Genomic DNA, 15,655 nt, shown 5'->3' with positions numbered 1-15,655 from the left:
TTTATTCTCTTTAAAATGCATGATTTAACAAGATAGTTATAATGGCTGTTGGTAAATGGTTTTGGTTGTCTTGATGTACTTTCCCTATTAAATTTAATCTAAATAACCAGAATGTATTTAATTAGACCTTAAACAGGCTCACACCGAACCCCCCCCCCCCCACCCCCAAGCTGAAAGGGGTTGTTTTGCTTACCCATAACTCAAAGGGGCCCCGCCAATCTGAATAGCCTAGGGCCCGGAGACTTCTTAATCCGGCCCTGACTATGAACTGCTTAGGGGGCTGTTCCACGGGCAGTTTGTTGAGGATAGCTTGTGCCTTGAGTCTGCAATCTCGGATGAAGAAAGATGGGAACTGAAGACGTGTAAAGGCTTGTGTTATAAGTGCATTCTTCTTCTAGAAAACAAGGGCTGGAGATGTGAAGAGCTCTCAAGAAGAAGCCAATGAGGACTCCTCTCTTAGTGCGGGTGTCTTGGTGTGAATAAAAGTGTATAAGATCGTCCTTGTTGGTAGGTTTTCTATACACTTTGAAGAGAAGTTTGTCACTGTCGGGAGATCTGCACAGTAGAACCTCGAGGAAAGGAAGTTTGCCATCGTTTTCGAGTTCAAGTGTAAACTTGAACTCAGGTGACCTTCTCTCCTGAATTTCCAACCTGAATGTTAAAAACAAAAGCATGGTTTCCTTCGATGTCACAGCCCTCTTTACCAATGTTCCTACTGACACTGCAATCAACATTCTGAGACAGAGGCTCACTGAAAACCACGACCTCCCTTTACCTCTTCTAGATTTCATCAATCTAGTGGAACTTTGTGTTAATTTCAACTTCTTCAAGTATCAGGACAACTGTTACAAACAGTGCTTTGGGATGGCAATGGGCAGCCCGCTCAGTGCTGTGCTTGCCAACCTCTTCATGGAAAACCTGGAGACAGAGAAATTCAGCACCCTCATTCCCAACACCGTTACCTGGCTAAGATACGTTGATGATATATTGGTTTTCTATCCGAGACGTCTCAATATCCAGGCCCTTCTCAACAAGATCAATGCAGTTGAACCATCAATAAAGTTTACACTTGAACTCGAAAACGATGGCAAACTTCCCTCGACGTTCTACTGTGCAGATCTCCCAACAGTGACAAACTTCTCTTCAAAGTGTATAGAAAACCTACCAACAAGGACGATCTTATACACTTTTATTCACACCAAGACACCCGCACTAAGAGAGGAGTCCTCATTGGCTTCTTCTTGAGAGCTCTTCACATCTCCAGCCCTTGTTTTCTAGAAGAAGAATGCACTTACATAACACAAGCCTTTACACGTCTTCAGTTCCCATCTTTCTTCATCCGAGATTGCAGACTCAAGGCACAAGCTATCCTCAACAAACTGCCCATGGAACAGCCCCCTAAGCAGTTCATAGTACTTCCATGTGGCGATGTTGCCACGAATACTCACCGGGCACTTGCTGTGAGTAACATCAACGTTTCCACCATAAACACATCATCTATCAAAGACCTCACTACGAAACGCAGCCCCACACCTCTAACTTCTACAGCAGGTATCTACACTATCCCCTGTGGGTTCTGTCCCAAGAAATATGTAGGCGAGACAGGCAGAGATCTTGCAGTCCGCCTGAATGAGCATCGAAATGCCTCTAACAGAGACGATGTAAGGTACTCCTGTGTCCTCCACAGAGACTCCACGGGGCATTTGATGAACTGGAATGAGGCACAACTCGTTCTCACCGAACCAGACCTCAGATGCCGACGGTGCCTAGAAGCCTCACTAATCGCCATCACCGACACTATAGAACGCAACACTGGAAACTACAAAATTTCAAAAACACTGGCATACATGATACTTAAGCAGCACCAACCCAACAACACAGGAGTCACATGATTTCATCGTCTACCCGTCCTCATCATAGGTAGAGGTTGTTTTGATAAGGACCTGCCTCACATGGGCCAGTAGGCCTTCTACAGTGTTCCTCTATTCTTATGTTCTTATGACATTCTTCAGGTCACGTGCGTCACACCTCACTCTCTGCCTATATATATAATGTCTTTCTACCTCTGTATGTTGGAAGTGATCAAGGTCCCAGGACCAAAACGTTTTCTAATAAATATGTCATAGTGTTTGCTTACCTGTCTTTCTAAACCACCACTGAATATATCATTGCTTAATTAATCTTTAGTTAATTTTAAGCCTGCCCATAATGCTCTGCATACAAGGGGCTTTGGCATGTTGCACTTTAATATAGTAATGTATTTTTAGCAATAACAAACAATAGCAAGCAATAACAATAACAGTTTTATTTTAGAATGATACATGTTTGTACAAAGGAGTGTAACAATTGGATGAACATGCCAAAAGCCCCTTTATATGCAAAGCATTTCGTTTTTAAAACAGTAACCACTGTTTTAGAAAATTTCCTTAGACATTTGCTTTATGTGAGTAATGATTGACAATTTATTGTCAAGATGTATATGTACTTAGGATTTTTTCCTTCATATTGTTTTCCAATGTATTATTTATCTTGTCTTCAGTTAAATACTTTTAGCTTTATTCCCAAACACTATGTAGAAGGCTTGTTCTATTTAGGCTGGAATATTGCTGCACACTAACATCACCTTTCAAGGCAGGTGAAATTGCTGACCTAGAAAATGTACAGAGAACCTTCACAGCACACACATGTTTGATAGAACACCTCAGTTACTGGGAATGCTTGAAGTTCCTCAACCTGTACTCCCTAAAATGCAGGTGGGAGAGATACATGATTATATACACTTGGAAAACCCTAGAGGAATTAGTAACAAATTTGCAATTGAAAATCACTCCCTATGAAACCAAAAGACTCTGCAGACGATGCAACATCCCCCCAATGAAAAGCAGGGGTGCCACTAGGACGATAAGAGACAACACAATAAATGTCAGGGGCCCAAGATTGTTCAACTGCCTCTGAGCATACATAAGGGGAATTACCAATAGACCTCTGGCTGTCTTCAAGAAGGTGCTGGACAGGCACCTAAAGTCAGCACCTGACCAGCCGGGCTGTGGTCTGTACATCAGTTTGCATGCAGCCAACAGTAACAGCCTGGTTGTGACCGGTCTGGTCACAGACTGGGCCACGGGGATGTTGACCCCTGAAACCCTCTCCAGGTATACTCCAGAAGGTCTTATCAGTACTGAGTGCAAGTTTATTGGTTGTTGGCATCACAATAGATGTTTTCACTATATCATTAACAGCGTTATTGAGGACAACAGGATCTTGTTGAGTTGTGTCATATTCAGAGTCATTAGGTAGATCATCAATATAGCTAAGTGTTATGTTGGTATGTCTTATTACTTTGATAGTAAGGTTCTCACTACATGTTCTAGTGTGGGGTAGCTTTTTACTTAATGGCCTAATCTGTCTAGGGGTAATACTTACATCATGACTGATCATCCTCAGTGTCTCTGATATCCTTTCACCAGCCCTCTTCACAGGTTATTTAAACTACTACTATAAAAATATAACTGTATTCTAAATAGATATGTACAGAATATACAATTACAGCCTCACATATTCAAAACAAAAATCTACACACTCCTTAGCTGCTCTCCCACATGGTGCATCTCAGCAACTTTGCCCTTCTCTCTTCTTGACTAACTATGGGCTAACCAGTGTTTTGACACACTTTAGCCACCCTGGGTATGATGGCCACAACTTTAGTTATAAAAACTCACCCCTGGAGCACACATAATGCCCCCAAAAATAGAAGAAAGACCCAGAGGTCCTACCAGATTGAAGTCCAGCAACAGAGAGAGAGAGGGAGGAGCCTAGCTAAGCTCCTCCCACCAAAACAAAAGACTGTTGCCAAGCACAATTCTCTAGTTACCTCAATTCTACCACACCTTAATTTAACTTTTACAAAAAGAATTACAACTTTATAAACTACTTATTTAAATTGTGTGTTTGTGTGTCTATAGTATAACCTATTGAGAAAAACAGGCTTGACTCAGCTGCCTTACAGCCATAAGAGTGATCTGCCCTTATGACATATAGAGCTGAGTCCCCATCAATTCAATATAATTAGGTATTCCAGAGCAACTGTTACAGATACATATATACATGTTGGGTCCTATAGCCCCATAACACTAAGAAATGATAGCTCCTACAATGCTCTCCTGTGTCACCACTGTGTTGATGAGTGAAAAAAGTATTGTCATTAATTAACTCTTACACTCTCCAGACTTCCATGGTTAATATTACTCAGTTCACTTTAAAACAATAATTTCTTCTGAATTGAAAAAGAATCTTTTTATGAAGGTAATAGCATAAGAAGACAAAATTTGATAGAAAACTTGAATTACAAAGGCGCAAAGTTAGAGGTTTTGTTGCAGTTTATGCATTGGCAATTTCGCCCAATTTTAGTCCTATTGTATGCCATTTCCATTGCTCCAAGTGACCCAATTCTTAGCTGTTTTGCTAACATGTCTTCCATTCTGTTGATTGAGTACAAGAAACCAACCATTCAGTGATACAGTGGACCCTCGACTAGCGATATTAATCCGTTCCTGAGAGCTCATCGTTAATCGAAATAATCGTTAATCGAGTTAATTTTCCCTATAAGAAATAATGGAAATCAAATTAATCCGTTCCTGACTCCCCAAAGTATTGAAAAAAAAAATTTTACCACATGAAATATTAATTTTAATACACACAAACTGAAGAAGACATGCACAATTACTACTATACTAAGAATAGAATACATGACACTTATCTTTATTGAAGATCTGGTGATGATTGATGGGATGGGAGGAGGGGAGAGTGTGGATCTTCTTAGTGTTTAGAAGGGGAATCCCCTTCCATTAGGACTTGAGGTAGCAATTCTTTTTCCGGGGTTACTTCCCTTGTTCTTTTAATGCCACTAGGACCAGCTTGAGAGTCACTGGACTTCTGTCGCACAACATATCTGTCCATAGAGGCCTGTACCTTTATGACATTTCTAAAGTGTTTCACAACATTGTCAGTGTACAGGTTGCCAACACGGCTTGCAGTAGCTGTGTCAGGGTGACTTTCATCCATAAAGGTTTGCACTTCAAGCCACATTGCACAGATTTCCTTAATCTTAGAAGTAGGCAACTTCTTCAATTTCTCTATCCCCTCCTCCGAAGCAGTTTCCTCAGGTCTGGCCTCATGCTGATGAAGATGATCTAGCAGCTCATCATTGGTTAGTTCTTCATTGTCCTCCTCCACAAACTCTTCCACATCCTCCCCACTAACCTCCAACCCCAAGGACTACCCCAGTGCCACAATGGATTCCTCAACTGGCATAGGATTCTCAGGGTTAGCCTCAAACCCTTCAAAATCCCTTTTGTCTACACATTCTGGCCACAGTTTTTTCCAAGCAGAGTTCAAGGTCCTCTTAGTCACTTCCTCCCAAGCCTTACCTATAATGTTTACACAATTGAGGATGGTAAAGTGATCTTTCCAAAACTCTCTTAGAGTCAGTTGAGTTTCTGAGGTCACTACAAAGCACCTTTCAAACATAGCTTTTATGTACAGTTTCTTGAAGTTGGAAATGACCTGCTGGTCCATGGGCTGCAGGAGAGGAGTGGTATTAGGAGGCAAAAACTTCACCTTAATGAAGCTCATTTCCACAGAAAGTTGCTCTGCCACGTCTGAAGGATGACCAGGAGCATTGTCTAATGCCAGGAGGCACTTAAGGTTTAATTTCTTTTCAGTTAGGTAATTTTTCACAGTGGGGGCAAATGCATGGTGTAACCAGTCATAGAAAAAGTCCCTAGTGACCCATGCCTTACTGTTTGCCCTCCACAGCACACACAAATTAGCCTTGAGGACATTGTTTTTCCTGAACACTGGGAGTTTCAGAGTGATACACCACTAGCATTGGCATACATCAACAGAGTAAGCCTGTCTTTCATAGGCTTATGTCCTGGGAGTGCCTTTTCCTCCTGAGTAATGTAGATCCTGCTTGGCATTTTCTTCCAAAAACAGGCCTGTTTCGTCACAATTAAACACTTGTTCAGGTTTGAGTCCTTCACTGTCTATGTACTCCTTGAATTCATGCACATATTTTTCAGCTGCTTTGTGGTCCAAACTGGCAGCCTCACCATGCCTTATCACATTATGAATGCCACTACGCTTCTTAAATCTCTCAAACCAACCTTTGCTGGCCTTAAATTCACTCACATCACCACTAGTTGCTGGCATTTTTTTAATTAAATCGTCATGCAACTTCCTAGCCTTTTCACATATGATCGCTTGAGAGATGCTATCTGTTTTTCGTTTATCCACACCAATAAGAGTCTCTCAACATCTTCTATCACTTGCAATCTCAGTTTCGAAAACATAGTTGCACCTTTGGCAAGAACAGCTTCCTTGATTGCTGTTTTCTTGCCCACAATAGTAGCGATGGTTGATTGGGGTTTACTATACAACCTGACCAGCTCGGAGACACGCACTCCACTCTCATACTTAGCAATGATCTCTTTCTTCATCTCCATAGTAATTCTCACCCTTTTTGCTGTAGGGTTGGCACTAGAAGCTTTCTTGGGGCCGATGGTGACTTATTTTGCAGGTGCAATCACTACAAAGGCTGTGATAATATGAAATGTTCCAATTGTATGTTTGGAAGCGACCGTGGTGGCTGGCTGGCTTGTAAACACTGGCACCCATGGGACAAGTGAGGCGCGCTCAGGCCAAAGTGGATGCGTCTCGAATGGAACGAGTAGCATTGGTCGGGTATTTTAGCGCTAGTCGAGGCAAAATTTTTGCGATAAAATGTATCGCTAGTCAGATTTATCGTTAATCGATGCCATCGTTGGTCGAGGGTCCACTGTATCAACTAACCTATAAATTGCACAGAAGTCTGTAATTTGGCCAATTTTACATAACATTAAAAAAATACCAGTAAAAACAGAGTCCAGAATACACAAAGTAGACATTACTGGCACTAAAACAGCATTTCCTGTGTTCATTAATCACATCCCCAGGTCTCTCTTATGTTACAATTGCCTTCAATTTTTGAATTCATATTTACGCAAAAATAGAAAATTTACTCTTATTTCTCAGATAATAAATTATAACCAGGAATTATTGGTCATGGTTTACAGTGTCCCAGTAATTGAATCAGACCTATTAAAAGCCCATAAAATAAACTATGAGGTGTAGGGGGCCTTACCCATCCTTAGGAAAATTGGCAAAAATAAAATATTTCCCCTATTTTGAGCTCAGTTTCAAGCTACTTCTGATCCTGAAACCAACCAATTTCAGTAGAATGTCTTCTTTTATGTCGGTACCAAGAAACAGCCAGTAAAACCACAAAAACCATCCTAGAAAATACCTCGAAGTCACTATTTTAAAGCAAACACAAGGTCAGAGTTTTACTTTTCCCATCATGCAATGCATGGGGAAGGATATTTTTATGCTATGCACACTCACAGCAAAGACCCTTTCTTTAATATGCAGGCCCAAATTTACCGCTCACAGCTTATCTAAGTGAGCTGAGCTCATGACGTAGAAGTACGTGGGGAACCCTGGCCTCATTGACGTAGTTCTGTGTGACAGATATTGAAAGGGTTAATGGTCACATGCTGGTATATGTCATTAAGGAGAGCTTTATGTGTGTGAGAACATGGCCTCTGATTTCATAATGTTCTACTTTAAGCAGGAGGATATTCATTGGATATTCATTCTTTTCTAGAGAGGTATATGCTAGGAGGATGCTAGTGTAAAAAGATTTTCTTGACACCTTATCTCCTTAACCTATCCCAGCCCATCATATATACAAATGTAAAAAAACTATACATGCATTTGCTCAATATCATGAATATATGTAAAACATTAATATATACTTACTCTTAGTATCTGTAATCCACTCAAATGTTAATCATTCCATTGTGTCTGCCTTAGGTTTATTTATTTATTTAGTTATTTATTTATATATTTATTTATTTAGTAATTTGAGCATACATACAGAGGTACAAAAAAATACAGGTAAGAGCAGCATGCCAAAGCCACTTGTATGCATAGCATTACGGGCTGGCTTAAAATTAACTTAAGATTAACTAAGCAATGATGTAATCAGTGATAAAACATTATTGTAAACAGATAACAATAAAGCACAAATGAGTATTACAAAGACAGGTCATATGGTTGCATGCATTGCTGTACATTCAGTCGAATGGAGTATTCTGTTAGGTAGTGTATTTAAAAAATAACAAAGTTAGATTGGGTCTTAGGTTTAACATTTATGTGATATAATTGTGAGAAACATTTAAGATATACAATTTATAAGGTTCAGTTATTCAGTATTTATTTGGTTTTGGGTGAGTAAGTGATCTTTGAGAAGAGACTTGAATTTATAAACAGGTAGTGTTTCTTTTATATTTACAGGTAATGAATTCCAGATTTTAGGGCCTTTTATGTGCATTGAGTTTTTGCATAGCGTGAGATGGACACGAGGAACATCAAAGAGTGATCTGTGCCTTGTGTTATGGTCATGTGTTCTGTTGAGGTTGGCAAGGAGATGTTTGAGGGGAGGGTTAATATCAGAGTTAAGTGTTCTATGTATGTAATAGGTGCAGTAATAAGTATGGATGTTTTGTATGGTGAGTAGGTTTAGTGTTTTGAATATTGGTGGAGTGTGCTGCCTGTAGTGGGAATTTGTTATCATTCTGACTGCAGCCTTTTGTTGGGTAATTAGTGGTCTGAGATGGTTAATTGTTGTTGAGCCCCATGCACAAATTCCATAGGTGAGATAGGGGTAAATAAGAGAGTGATATAGGGCCAGGAGGGCTGACTGTGGAACATAGTACCGTATCTTCGATAGTATGCCTACGGTCTTGGAAATTTTCTTAGAAATTTGTTGTATATGTGTATGAAATTTGAGTCTATTATCAAGGTGGATTCCTAAGAATTTTCCCTCTGTTAGCTTTGTGATAGGTGATCCGTTTATCATTATGTTAAGAGGGACATCTGTAGCTCTGTTACCAAACTGAATGAAGTAGGTTTTGTCAATGTTTAGTGTAAGTTTGTTAGTCCTCATCCAGGTAGATATTTTCTGTAATTCGGTATTTACAGTATTGGCTAGCGTGACTGGGCTCGGGTGAGAGAAGACGTATGTAGTGTCATCTGCAAATAGTGTGGGTTTGAGTAATTGCGAAGCATTTGGTAGGTCATTTATGTATAGGAGAAAGAGAAGAGGGCCAAGGACACTTCCCTGTGGGACACCAACTGTAATTGGTTGTGCGGAAGAGTTTGCCCCATTTGCGTACACATATTGGCTTCTGTTGCTGAGGTATGACTTGAGGTAGTTGAGGGAGTGCCCTCTTATACCATAGTGTGACAATTTTATGTGGAGCAAGTCATGGTCAACTGTATCAAAAGCTTTACGTAAGTCAATGAAGATCCCCAGTGGGACTTCTTTTTTCTCTATTGCAGTGTATATATGTTCTAGCATGTGTATAATAGCATCATTAGTATTTTTATTAGGCCTGAATCCAAATTGGCAGGGGTTGAGTATGTTTTGGGAGATGAGGTAGGAGTAGATTCGTTTATGAATTAATTTTTCGAAGATTTTTGAGAGAGGGTGTAAGTTGGATATTGGCCTATAGTTATTCAACTCTGTTTGGTCTCCTCCTTTATGGATCGGGGTGACCCTTGCTATTTTGAGAACTGTAGGGAAGGTGGAGGATTCAATGGATTTGTTAAAGAGTGTTGCAATGATTGGTGATAGCACTTGTGACACTTTTTTGTATATAAAGGGTGGTAAGGTATTTAAATCTCCTGCCTTGTTTTTTAGTGTGTTGATAATAAGGGAGACTTCGTATGGGTTAGTCGGAGCTAGGAACAGTGTGTTCGGGTAGTTGCCAGTGAGGTAGTCATTTGGTGGGGTATCTGAGCTTGGGATTTTATTGGCAAGGTTTTGTCCTATAGTGGAGAAGAAATCATTGAGTCTGTTTGCTGTTTCTGTTGGTGGGAGTTGGGGTTCATCTGATTTTGCTAATTTTATTTCGCTATTTCGTGATATCTTTTTTGTTCCTAGAATTTCTGATAGGGTTTTCCAGGTCTTTTTTATATCACCTCGTAAGTTGGATAATCTGTTCTCATAATACAATTTTTTTGCCCTTCTTATCAGGCTGGTTAGGATTGACGAGTAACGTTTTGTTTGGTCTCTGGTTATGTGACCCATTCTGTACTGTTTTTCATATCGGTGTTTTGTATTTATGGATTTGAGAATGCTGGGTGTTAGCCAGGGACTGTTCAGTCTCTTAGCTGTCATCTGTTTAGTTTTTTTAGGGCAGTGCTTGTTATAGAGGTATTGGGTCTTTTTTAGAAAATTATTAATACATTCGTCAATATCTGTATAGATTTCTAGCTCAGTGTGCCAGTCAATGTTTGTTACTGCTGTTGTGAAGTTATTAATGGCTGCCTCATTGTGAAGTCTGAAGGTGACTTTAGTAGTGTCTTGGGGTAATTTACCAAGAGTTGTTATGAGGAAAGTAGGGTAGTGGTCTGTGGTATTATCTGTAATTATGCCTGATTTTAAAGGGGATATGGTGTTGGTCCAGATGTGGTCAAGTAGGGAAACACTAGTCTCTGTAACTCTTGTAGGTTTTGTTACTGTTGGTAGCAACATGCAGTTACTCATTGTGTTTGTGAATTCAGTAACGTGTGGGTCCTGGTCTTGCAGGAGATTTATATTGAAGTCACCTGAGAGTAGTAAGTGATCTTTGTTCATGCGTGCATCAGTTATCATACTTCCTAGGTTTTGACTAAATTGGCTAATGTTTGACTGTGGAACTCTGTAGATGTTTATCAATGTGAGAGGTTTTTGTAGGTATTTGGATTTGAATTTAGCTATTATATATTCCCCATGTTCATCCCTTGTGCAAGTATTAGTGATACATTCTAGTTGGTCTGAGTAGTATATAGCTGTACCACCCCCTTGTTGGTCTGGCCTACAGTTGTGTATGGCTGTGTAACCAGGAATGGCATAGACATCTGTAGTATCAGGCTTTAGCCAGGTTTCAGTTAGTGTAATGATGGACATATTGGCATGCAAGGAATTTAGTAATGCTATGAGGTCATCGTAATGCTTGCTTAAAGATCTGATATTGTAGTTAAAGACAGTTATGTTGTTGTTGGCTCTGAGGAGTGCCTTTGATTGTTCTGCTGTGTAGTAATTACAGTTACTGTTTGATTCATTTAAGTCATTAAATAAGAGGTTGGTATCAGGATCAATGCTTGTAATCATAAGATTTGTAGTGAATCTATAGTTAGAATTAAGTATAAAACAAAGTAAATAGTCTAAAGCTAAAAAATAGCACCTGAATTATTTAACAAATGTAAAAATAATGAGCTAAGGTAGTTTTTTTTTTTTAAAGCTAAAATAAAGGAGACAATATAAAAGGGACTAAAATAATTTGTGGTGAACAAATAAAGTGATGATCAAATAATGGAGCTTGGGAATATGATAGTAGGTAGTACTTTAAAGGTAATTCTTTAAAGTTAGAATTAGGGAAAACAATATAAAAGGAACTAATATAAGTTGTGGTGAACAATAAAGTGGTAATCAAATAAATGAGTTTTGGAATATAATGGCAAAATAGTGAACTTATTACACTTTAGCACCTGAGAATAGCACCTTGATTATTTTAACAATTGTGAATATATGAACTAGGGTAGTTATATAAAGCTAAAATAAAGGAGAAAATATATAAGGGACTAAAATTAAGTAATGGTAAACAAAGTTAAATGGACAGATAGTCACTATGAAATAATATTGGTTTAGGAGTAAGATCTGATTTGTAATATTAAATAAGTTGAGCAGTTTATTGCACAATAAAAAGTAAAAAAATATGAGGTAGTTGGTACTAGCTAGCAAAAGATAGTTTTGGGACTTGCAAAAAAGTAATTGGAATATACACTAATTGCACACACAATAAAAAGTGACTAAAAAACAAGTAGTGGTAAACAAAATTAAATGGACAGGTAAGAACAATGAATAATATTAATTTGGAGTAAGATTTGACTTGTAACATAAAATTATGAGCAATTAATAGCAGTAAGAAAGAAGTATAAAGTATTGGAGGTAGTTGGCATTAGCTAGTGATGAAAAATAAAAAAAATAATAATGCACAATATAATAGTAACGTACACTATATGCACCACACGTATATATGTATTAAGGGCACTTATCTAATCTGTTACAGAAATGTCAGCTTTTCTAAGGAAGGTAGAGAAATCATGTTCGTTTGAGATGGTATATTGTTGTCCTGTTGATGTTTTCCTTACTAGTATTTTCCCATCTCGCGTGAAACACTGATGTATTTTGTTTTCCTGTTTAAGTTTTCTCAGCCTGAACAGAAGGTTTTGACGTTTTCTTGTTAGACACTCATTTATGTACACTCCATTTTTCATTGTAATTGCTGATTTAATTAGGTCCTTTCTTTTATCGTATGAATGAAGTCGGATCATTATACTGTGTTTACTTCCTGGTTTTCCTAGCAGATGTGTTTCTTTGATTTCATTGTTTTGCACGATGACTTGTACGTGGTTCCGTATTATCTTGATAGCAGTTTCTTTGCACTGTGCTTGGGTTATATCACTAGGAATGTGTGGACTGTTTATTATAACTGCATCAGACAACTTATCTTGTTCAGTTTTGTCGTCTTGGAAATCAAGGTATTCATTTAGTCGAGTGTGCATGTTCTGATTCCAGTCCTTGATTGCTTCTTCAACCTTCATATTTATTGTTGTTATTTGTTCAGTGTGACTGGCTATAGCTGCTTTCAGAGTATTTTCTATGTCTACACTTCCCGATGTAATCTTCTCTTCAAGGTTTTGGATCTTGTTCTCGAGGTTGGTTATCTTGGATTCATGTCACTCTAGTGTTGCTTTGATATCTTTGATTTCGTTTTCTAGAGCAACGATGTGGTCCTTGATATTGTCAGGAATAATCATACCTGAGTTATCATGGGTGAATCCTTTGAAGGGAGTGGAGTTGGAGGGGGATTCAGCCATATTTGTTGTTGTTGTTCCCTGGGTGGCGGTGGTGAGGGGGGTTGATGGTACATCAGCGTCCTGCTGGGTAGACAAGTTGAGTTCTAGGGTCCTTGCTGTTATTCTTTTATTACTGATGTTTCTTCTGCGATATCCTTTCATAGTATCACTTAAGTAGATACTGTGTAGCAATGGAGAAGGCTTGTTTTCTCAGAGCTTGGGTTAAGTGGTTGTCTGGCAGCGGAGGCAGTGTTTGGTTTAGCAGGGCTGTCTTCCTTAGATCTTCTAATTTTGTCAAGATTTGGGTTACATTCTTAGTGTTCTTGAGTCATTTTGTGGTCTACGTGGGTTCATGTAGTTGTACTTTCACTTAGGCCATCACAAGTTTTGATGAGCGATGTTTTTTTGAGGAAGAAGAGCTGGTAGGATGCCGCCGCTGCCGCTGTCCAGTTAATAATCAAAACTGTAATGCCTCTCTATCAAACTTATTAAAGCCATATAGCATGAACTGATAGAATATTCACTTCTCTTGTATTCATTATAACTCAACTAATGACCTTATGTACAACATTACTGCACCGTTATTGCCTTATTAATCTTAACCCCTTGACTGTCGCAACCCCCAATCCTGAGGTGTCTCCTGGTGTTGCAAAATTTAAAAAAAAAAAAAAAATTATTTTTTCTTATGAAATGATAGAGAATCTTTTCCCGATTGTAATGATACCAACAAAAACGAAATTTGATGGAAAACTGATGGAATTACGCTCTCGCGAAGTTAGCAACCTCGGCGATATTTACAAATCGGCGATTTTGCCCATTTTGAGCCCTATTTTCAGCTAATTCCATTGTTCCAGTCGACCAAACTCATAGCTATTTCTTTAGAATTCCATTTTTTCTATCGATTGAGAACAAGAAACTGCCCATTTACCAATTTCAACTACCCAATAATGTGGTCAGAAATTTGCAATTTGGCCAATTTCACGAAAATTAAAAAAATGACAATTTCAAAATAAGGTCCAGAATGAGCAATGCAGACATTCCTGGCTCTAAAATAACATTTTCTTTGTTCATCAGTCATGTCTCCAGGCCCCTCTGATATTACTCTTGCTTTCTATTTTGAATTTTTATTTAAACAAAAAATAAAAGATTTACTATTATGCAGACTACTGCAATACTGTAATAATTGTGTAAATAACATTAACCCATTCATGACTGCATATTAGAATGGCTAGTTGGACATTTATTGGACAATGACATCATTTGTTTACTTTTGAACATCGGCAAAAATCAAACATTTCCCCGGCAAAAATCAAACATTTCCCCTACTTTGAGCTCCATTTCCACGTTCTTTTTATAATAAAATCAATCAAAATCACCTCTATTTCTATAATATGTTTTCCATTCTATCAAATGAGACCAGGAAAACGAGAATACAACCATAAATACTATACAAAAATAGATCACAAATTCGGCATTTTAATTAAAAAAAACGGTGAGTTTTTTTTCTCTTTATGCACTGCATGCTCCAAGATTTTTTTTATATGGTGCACACTGACCACACAGACCCATTCTCTCACATGTGGGCCTACCAGCTTTCTCCTTCTTGATTTGAAGCCGCTAGAATTTATGAGTATATATACGTCAAACACGGTACCTTGTAAGACGTATATATATGGCCTCGACAGTCAAAGGGTTAAGTTAGTCTTAAGTTTGGCCAAAATACTCTCCATATAAAGGGGCTTTTGGCATGTACACCCAATTGTTATACTCCTTTGTACAAACATGCATCATGCTGAAATAAAGTTATTATTATTATTATTATTATTTATATGAAGAGGTAATAAGTGCTACAGTCATTGGAGACTTTATAAACTTTAATGGAATATATTCTGAAAACTGGACAGCACAAGCTCCTATAATTCTAGTCTTCTTTCAACAAAACGGCTGTATCCCACCAAGGCAGGGTGACGCAAAAAGGAAAACAAAAGTTTCTGTTTTTAAATTTAGTAATATATACAGGAGAAGGGTTACTAGCCCCTTGCTCCTGGCATTTTAGTCACCTCTGACTATGCACATAGCTTATGGAGGAAGAATTCTGTTCCACTTTCCCATGGAGATAAGTGGAAATAAACAAGAGCAAGGACTACTTAGAAAATAGAAGAAAACCCAGAGGGGCGTGTACATACAATGGAACCTTGACTTACGAGTTCAATCCGTTCCAGGAGCAAGCTCATAACTCAATTTAGTGCTTGTATATCAAATTAATTTTCCTCATATAAATTAATTGAAAAGCTATTAATCCATTCCTGGACTCGGGAGATACAAGAAAAAATACTTGAATATGATGCTCTTATCAACTGTACTGCTTATTTATCTAACAAAATTCATCTGATATGACATAATAAACAATATAATTAACACAGAAACATGATATATACTCTAGAATGAATAAAATAGGCCATAATATGGTGGCAGAGGCAGCGACGGAAGCGTCTGCCATTTCCTGTCCAACTTTGACTATATAGTGTCTTCCTATGCTCTTATTGTAAGAGAAAACAGAGTATTTTTGAGGCTAACTGCAGTTGATCACTAGTTTTCTAAGGAAAGCACTGAAACAATGTATTTATAAATAAGATATATCATATAAAAA

The 15,655-nt window shown here is 38.3% G+C and overlaps 1 protein-coding gene across 1 annotated transcript in view; it reads left to right on the top strand.

Moving 5' to 3' along the window:
- Positions 1-15,655, top strand: part of LOC128687524 (uncharacterized) — a gene marked incomplete at its 5' end in the record, with an annotated part of 171,202 nt that overhangs the window by 42,715 nt on the left and 112,832 nt on the right.

This window comes from Cherax quadricarinatus, chromosome 11 (assembly GCF_038502225.1).
Source record: "Cherax quadricarinatus isolate ZL_2023a chromosome 11, ASM3850222v1, whole genome shotgun sequence".
In the NCBI taxonomy this organism is placed as follows: domain Eukaryota; kingdom Metazoa; phylum Arthropoda; class Malacostraca; order Decapoda; family Parastacidae; genus Cherax; species Cherax quadricarinatus.
The sequence above is the reverse complement of the archived record's forward strand: the minus strand, read 5'-3'. Positions and strand labels throughout refer to the sequence as shown.